The sequence below is a fragment of the Zalophus californianus genome, chromosome 8 (assembly GCF_009762305.2).
Source record: "Zalophus californianus isolate mZalCal1 chromosome 8, mZalCal1.pri.v2, whole genome shotgun sequence".
Classification (NCBI taxonomy): Eukaryota; Metazoa; Chordata; class Mammalia; order Carnivora; family Otariidae; genus Zalophus; species Zalophus californianus.
This window is the reverse complement of record NC_045602.1, coordinates 117648709-117656899: the sequence shown is the minus strand read 5'-3', so window position 1 is coordinate 117656899 and position 8191 is coordinate 117648709. Positions and strand designations below refer to the sequence as shown.

The 8191-nt window shown below is 44.2% G+C and overlaps 1 protein-coding gene across 2 annotated transcripts in view; it reads left to right on the top strand.

Annotated features, from left to right (window-relative positions):
• Window positions 1–1564: 1564 nt before the first annotated feature.
• The window catches only part of NDRG3 (NDRG family member 3), a 73345-nt gene continuing 66718 nt past the window's right edge, over window positions 1565–8191 (top strand). For both annotated transcript variants that reach the window (XM_027622721.2, XM_027622719.2), the window contains exon 1: window positions 1565–1714. The gene's annotated coding sequence lies outside the window, so the exon portion shown is untranslated. The remainder of the gene's footprint in view (window positions 1715–8191) is intronic.

The window sequence follows — 8191 nt, the reverse complement described above, 5'->3', positions numbered from 1 at the left end:
CTAGTAGTTCAATTTGAGATACCAAATAGAGAAGTCAACTAGACCATTGGATATAGACATGGAAAATTGGGTAGAGACATTTGGACTGGAGATAAAATTTGGAAGTAACTGATACGTAGCTGTTGAAGCCTTGAGAATGGATAATATTGATTGTCAAAGCTGGAGCAAGAGGGAAACTTTGGACAGCCCCAAGGAAAGCTGGGGCTCTTAAGCATCAGAGGAGTGGTGTTAATTGCCTACTCTTTCAGAAGCAGAGTAGTATAATGGAAAGAGTTTGAAGTGAATCTTTATCTCTTATGCTCAAATTTACTCATCTGTAAAATGGGGATAGATCACACCTCTCCCAGGTGATTGGACCCTCTGTCATTTTATTTATTACATCATATTGCATTTTTTGTTTGTAAGAATTTGTTCAAACTCAAGGGTAAAAAGTGTGTTTTTGTCTGCATCTTCAACAGCCAAATAAGATAGAGCATAGAAAAATAATACTTACAAGCTCTAAGGATTTTACATGCATACAGACCACAACTTAGGTAGCTTGTATTTTTTTGTCACTATAGATGAGGAACTCAAGCAGTCAGGCTTAATAATCTAACCAAGGACATAGAGATAGTAGAACCAATTTGGCACTCTGTTAACAGATAAATCATAAAAGTCTGTGCTCAGTTAACTTCAGTTTCCCCTCTTCCCAAGTTTCCTTCAGGAATTGTGCTTGACGAGTAACAATGTTACAGACAGTTGCTGTCCTTGACATGTTTGGTAAAATTCCTTCTGTTTGTCCTAATTTAGTTTTTAGTCAGTGAGATTAACCAAGAATCTCTTTCAGGGAGGGTATTATGTCTGGTATATTTTGGTGTTATATCGTTGGGTCATTAAGCTTAATCTGTAAACGTTCTTAAAACAAAAACACACCGGGGGTGCCTGGGTAGCTCAGTAGATTAAGCGACTGCCTTCGGCCCAGGTCATGATTCCAGGGTTCTGGGATCGGGCCCCACGTTGGGCTCCCTGCTGAACGGGGAGCCTTGCCTCTCACTCTCCCTCTGCCTGCTCGTACTCTCCCTCTCTCTCTAATAAAAAATTAAAAATCTTAAAAAAAAAAAAAAAAAACACACACACCAAAACTCCATTTCTCTGTGGCACCCAAGAAAGGAGGTGGTGTGGCTGGCAGTTGTAATAGAGATAGAATGGAGGACTGGGAATTAGGAGCCCTGAATCTTGGATTCTAGTTCTTCAGTTAACTGTACTCATTCACCAAAAATTTGGTAAGCGCCTCCCACAAGCCAAGCACTGTGCTAGGCTATGTGCCCTTGGGTACATCTCTGGATCCACGTAAAAGGAGGATGCCTTCCTTGCCTTGCAAGAGTTTTTTTTTTTGCTGTTGTTCTTAAGAGCTTCATTAGGATCTGATTTGGCGGAAGGGGAGGAGGCGGGCCAGACGCAGCACTCAACGCCCCTCCCTCCGGGCCGCTCTAGTTTTAGGTTCTCCCGGGAGACTCCGCAACATGAAAAACTACAGCCAAGATGGCGCCACAGGGCCCTCACGGCTCAGCCACCATCTTCTCGGTAGTTCCCGAGGGGGAGGCACAGCGCGCCTGCGTGGCCCCGGCACCCTCAGCGCGCCTGCGCGGCCGCAGAGCCTTCCCCGCCCCTCTCACAGCCGCCACCGCTGCTGCTGCTGCCGCTGCTGCACTGCTGGCGGGTGCCCGCGCCTCAGGTGAGTGAGCGCCTCAGCCTGGCCCGCTGGGGACGCGAGGCGCTGCCTGCGGGGGCGTCGCTCCCCGTGCTTTCTCCTTCCGCGCCTCATCTCCGCGGCGCGCGGGGGCTCGCGGTGCCAGCCTCCTCCGGGTCCCCCTGCGCCCTTCGCTCTCCCCGCCGGCGGGACCTGGGTCAGCCCGGCCTCCCTCAGCCGCTCCCCGCGCCGGGGCTTCGGGGCCTGGCAACGAAGCCGCCGATGACAGCGTGCGGGCGCCCGACCCCCTCGGTCTCAGGGACGCACCTTAAGCGCGCCCCCCTTTCCCGCTCCTGCCGAACAGGCGGCATAGGTCGGTGGGCCTTGGGTCGGGCGTTCACCTACCCCGCCTGTCCCGAAGCCAGCGAGCTTGAAAGGTGGGCCGGGAGCTCGCGTTGCGTGCGTGCGACCCCGGGGCAGCGAGGAGTACCCTCGGGCTGGACCCCACGATGACCGTGCGAGGGAGGGGCTTCTTAGCCCCACTTTACAGATGAGGAAACTGAGGCACAGGTGAAGTGCCGTGCCCAAGGTCACGCGCTTGATAGGGGCAAGGGCTAGCTCTTGAAGTCAGGGTCTCGGGCTTTCAGGCCAGTACAGTTAGAATTTGATCTTGTACCTTTAAAATTTTTTGAAATACACTTGTATCTCTGGAGTTGCTGCTTCAACGTCATAAAAGTAGGCTGTGAAAACAGTATCTTGTTGGAGTATAATTGAGGTGTTACTGTAATAATAATAATAGTAGTAGTGTGTTGTTGATAAAAGCTCACCTTCATCCAATGCTTGCCGTGTGCCAGGGATATTATTAAACATTTTATGATGATTATCTCACTTAATACCTCAGCATTTCCCAATCCAGTGCGTCCCCAGCTTCCCCCCCCTCCCCCTCGAAGCTGGCCTCCATGTCACAGGTAGACAGACTAGAACCTCTTGGCTTAGGAGGCAAGGAAGCTCTCTCATGGTACCTCACTGGCAGAACAAGGATAAGCCTTGTCTGCCCGCATCCAAAGTTTACCCCCAGTCTGGCCCCGCAGAGGATATAATTAGTCTTCCTTTTCTGGCTGCCAGGAGAGCAGGACTGGGCTAGCTGGGCTGGCGGGATCTGGAGGTGACAGAGCAAATTTGGCGAGCACTCACCTCATTCTGGGGCTTTTGGGCTCTGTTCCAACGCTGGGCTTGAACATCTCAGTATTTAAGATAAAGTAAGAGAAAGAAGGCATTGACAAAGTGGTGGTGAATACAAGAAGCCTCCATGATTTAAAGTCCCAAAGGAACAGCTGTAAAAATATGTGAATGTTTCTTCCCCAAAATAACTAGCTCAGGTGTCTTTTTTTCTCCCTTAGGAAATCTTCCTATACACTTCAAAGCTCCATTAACTCACCACCTTTTCTGTGAAGTCTTCCTTGCTTGATTTTCCCAATTAGAATCACACACGTACACAGTAGGGTAGAAGCTTCAGTCTTACCCTCAGGACTTTTCGCCCCTTGAGGTCAGGTCTGCTTTGCAGCTCCAAGTGCTTGGTTCATAGTAGGCATTGGTAAAGACTCTGTGAATTTCCACTGCTCCTTTTCATTACTCAGAGTGATGTTTTCCTGCTGCCCTTCTGTTCCTCCTCCTTGCCCTTCATTTTCTCTTTGCTGTCCTTTCCTTTAGATTCAGCTTCTGGTTGAATCTGACCTGTCACTCAGAGGTCTCCATTCCACCCTGTTTCTGTAAATTTGCAGATAAGGGTGTTGCATCAAGAAGCCTATTTATCCCCAACAGTGGAGTTGGTGTATGCCACATAAGTGTACAGGGCAGTTTTTATTTGCATGTTGCAGTAAGGTAGCCTGAGGCTTACCGCCTTTCAGTCTATCCCTAGATACATGTGAGAATTTTTACATTCTTTTGCCTTATGTGGCAGACAACCCTTGGTGCTATCAGAGTAACTGGAATTTTTTTCTTAAATCGCTTCATACTATTTGCAGTAATAAGTATTCAAAGGGCTCTTTGGGAGGCAGATCTATGTATAGGTTTTCTACAGAAATGAAGCTTTTTAAAGAGCTTTTCCAAATAATTCTCTGCAAATATGTCAAGCTGTTACTGTATATAAAGCATGGTATACGATTTTCAATTGAATAATTTATTGAATAAAATATCCTTTTAAAAGAGCCTCCTAGCTAACTGGGAAACACCATATCTAGCTGTAACTCAAGTCAAGTCTAAAAATTGGTATGATAGCATTATAAGCAACAATATGACAATATAATGAGACATTTCATAAAATCATACACAGTTGAAGTTGAAAGGAAACATCAAGTCATTTTGAAGTAGGATGGTAAAAAAAAAAAAAAAACCCTGGCTTGGCTAGGGTGGCTTGGGATTAAAATAGTGGTTCTCAACCCTTAGTATGCATTAGAATCACCTGAAGACTTTAAAACCCAGATTTTAGGGGGTGCCTGCCTGGCTCAGTCGGTAGAGCACGCAACTCTTGATCTCTGGGTCGTGAGTTCAAGCCACGTTGGGCGTGGCGCTTACTAAGCAATTAAAAAATAAAACCATACTGTGGGGGGCCCCACTTCCAGAGTTTCTGATTTAGTAGGTCCAGAGTGGGGCCTGGGAATTTGTATTTCTTTTTTTTTTTTTAAAGATTTTATTTATTTATTCATGAGAGACAGAGGAGAGAGAGAGAGAGAGAGGCAGAGGGAGAAGCAGGCTCCCAAGGAGCAGGGAGCCCGATGCGGGACTCGATCCCAGGACCCTGGGATCATGACCTGAGCCGAAGGCAGACGCTTAACCATCTGAGCCACCCAGGCGCCCGGGAATTTGTATTTCTAACAAATTCTCAGATGATGCTGATGCATCTAATCCAGGGACAACACTGAGAACTTCAACTGGATTTGAAAGTTGAGAAGTTAGAGTCGGAAACTGTCAGAGAACTTATTCTAAAAAAGTATAAAAGTGTGTGTTATATACCAGGATAGGAAAGCTCTGGAAAGATAGATTCCAAACTGTAATAGTAGTCACTACTCATGGAAGTAGGATTTAGGGGGTTGGAGAATTCACTTTGTATTCTGTACCTTTCTATCTTACTTTTGCATTGTACACGTATTCCTTTTGTATTAAAAAGGGAAGAAAAGTAAGAGTCCTTTTTGAAGATATAAATATTTATGGATTTAAAAAGAGCTTGCTGCAGTAATCTAGTGTCATACAATAAACATTTTTAGACTGTATGCCAGATGCTACTAGGTTCTGGAAATACAAAACCTTTGCTAAAGCTTGCAGTCCGGTCATGGAGATGGGCAGATAACAGTTCTACATAGTGTCATGTGAGCTTCCTAAGGATAAGGGTCTAGCTTTGTGCATGGCAGATGATAGGCATTTGGTAAATGATGAGTGAATGAGCAAATGCAGGCAAGAAGTGAGGATAGAAAGAGAAAGAAAGGGCAAATGGGAGATTCTGGAAGAAAAATTGGCAAGCCTGAACAGGGATGATAAAAGGAAAAGGTGCTTCAAGGACTTCCAGATCCAAAGATTGATAACATTTTGATTGGGTTTACTGCAGAACTGAGTGTCAAGTTGTCTATTCTGAAAGACCTTTTTAAATCAAGTCCCCCCTCCCTTTTTAAGAGACTGATAATAATAGCACACAAAAACTTAACCTAGATTGAGGGTATTTACCAGATTTCAGGGTTTTCTTTAATAATGAAAATTTTTATTCTTAACCACAATGCTAATTTTATTGTATTTATAATATTTATCTTCAATTTTGCCACATCAATTACTCTTTTATTAATTGGAAATTAACTAAGACATACGGAGGTTGTCTTAAATGCCATGCAGAAATGGGTGGTATTGTATCTTTATCTTATTTCTTCAGTGAAGGGATGGTACAATTCTGTCATGTTTTCCATAACACCTCACAGTTTGACATATTCTTAGTCCTAAGTAAATATCCATTGTTGATGGCTAAATGGGGTGTACTTTGGAGGAAATGTGGCTCACTGCATTCTGAGGTGACTTCTATATAAACACTAATTACATTACCAAACAGCCTGCGCTATTAAACTTGGTAAAGAACATATGATATGGAGTAGGTGTTTTCCCCAGCTTTTTGTTTAGATTTTGTACTTTTTATCTTCCTCAGAGATTTAATATAGAAAATGAAAATTCATTTCCCAAGTAAAGGGGTGGCTTCCCCCAGGCTTTGGCTACATTTTTGACTATAGTCCCCTCACCACTTAAAAATGTCCACAGTCTAGTTTGAGTTTTCAGTTTATCAAGTATAAATTTCTGATACAGCCATTCTTTACACTTTATTTTATTACCTCTTATTTTGTTTTTTGTTGTTACAGGTTTTGCAGTATCTTTTTAAAGATAATGCTGTTTCAGGCCTGGGGGCCATAGTTGTTGTGTTGTAGGAACTGTGAGTTTGATAGCCTAAACCCTCATTAATGCAATAAATCAGGATAAGGAAAATTGTATGGAGCTCATAAAAACTGTATGAAGTTGCTTCCTATTTTTTTTTTTTTAAGATTATTCATTTGAGAGAGAGAATGAGAGATAGAGAGCACGAGAGGGAAGAGGGTCAGAGGGAGAAGCAGACTCCCCGCTGAGCAGGGAGCCTGATGTGGGACTCGATCCCGGGACTCCAGGATCATGACCTGAGCCGAAGGCAGTCGCCCAACCAACTGAGCCACCCAGGCGCCCAGTTGCTTCCTGTTTATAATGATATCTTAAGGTTAGAAGTCTTGTCAGCTTTTCATTTAATTGGTAATTGTCATATGGTAATCTTCTTAGAAATATCATTCGCTTTCAAAACAGACATAGTTTATTAAAAATGACAGTTTTGGGCGCCTGGGTGGCTCAGTCATTATGCATCTGCCTTCGGCTCAGGTCATGATCCCAGGGTCCTGGGATCAAGCCCGCATCAGGCTCCCAGCTCAGCAGGAGGCTGGCTTCTCCCTCTCCCACTCGCCCTGCTTGTGTTCCCTCTTTCCCTGTGTCTCTCTCTGTCAAATAAATAAAATCTTCAAAAAAAAAAAAAAAAGACAGTTTTATCCTTACAGTGCTTGTACATTTTTAAGCCTGCACTTTCAACTTATGGATAAAAGTTGAATACTTTTTTAAATTATGAGATTTGAGCTCAGAAGCCATTTTATGTGAAATTTGGCAGATAGAGGAGAAGAGAGGAATCAGGCTATTGTCTCTTTATTTCTGCAGTTGAGAAAGCTCTGGAGACAGGTCCCCTCCTGCCACTCTTTTTTTTTTTTTTAAAGGTTTATTTATTCAACAGAGACAGTGAGAGAGGGAACACAAGGAGGGGAAGTGGGAGAGGGAGAAGCAGGCTTCCCGCTGAGCAGGGAGCGTGATGTGGGGGCTCGATCCCAGGACCCTGGGATCATGACCTCAGCCACCCAGGCGCCCCGCCTCCTGTCATTCTTCAACTTTTGTAGATACTGCTTGTTTTTTGAGTCTTTGTGTTGGGAATAGTTTTAACAGGGTGTTAACTAAAATATAACTGGGTGATTAGATTGGGTAGGATAGATTGCTTTTCAGATACATCCAGGGTGCAGGGCACTCCTATTAAGGTGATAATGATCATAATACCTCAACTTTGTAGGGTGCTTTTTAGTTTTCAGAAATCTTTGGTCGGGCGCCTGGGTGGCTCAGATGGTTAAGCGTCTGCCTTCGGCTCAGGTCATGATCCCAGGGTCCTGGGATCGAGCCCCGCATCGGGCTCCCTGCTCCTTGGGAGCCTGCTTCTCCCTCTGCCCCTCTCTCTCTCTCTCTGTCTCTCATGAATACATAAATAAAATCTTAAAAAAAAAAAAAAAATTCTTTGGTCATTAAGATCCTGGTAAACTCCGGTAGCCAAACCTGAAAAAATAAGCAGAATTAATGATTAGCTGGCATCAAGTAGAAAATTGGTTATAGAGGCGTGCCCAGGCTCTAGATGCAGGATGTTCAAGTTCAGTTTCTTCATCTGTAAAGTGGGGGAAGGTTATAGTACTTATCTTATAAATGGGTTGGGAAATAAAATGAAACAATGAATGGATAAAGTGCTTATCGTGTTACCTGGTTCAGTGTATTAGGTTCGTATGAGTATTGAGTTACCACATCTTACAGCCCTTGTTTGTCCTTTGTCTCTACTCAGGCTGTCTTGAACAAATTGTTTTCAGGGATTCTGTCTTATAGCTGATGGGAATCCAGATCCCATCCCAAGAGCATGTATTAGAGCCTTGCCAGCAGTTTTCTTGCTATCCTGAGTTGCATCCTTCAAGAGTGGAAGACAGAGGGAAGTGCTTCTGCTTCTAGACTTACTTTAGTGTGACCACTGTGTTAGAGCTTCACCTGGTTGGTGGGTGTCTGGGATTAAAAGAAGGACCCTAGATGGGTGTTGCTGTGTTCCAGTAGTTATCTGTACCAGTACCCTGGAATGAATAGGATGATTATACAGCTCAGGCTCAGATTCTCAGCTTAGCA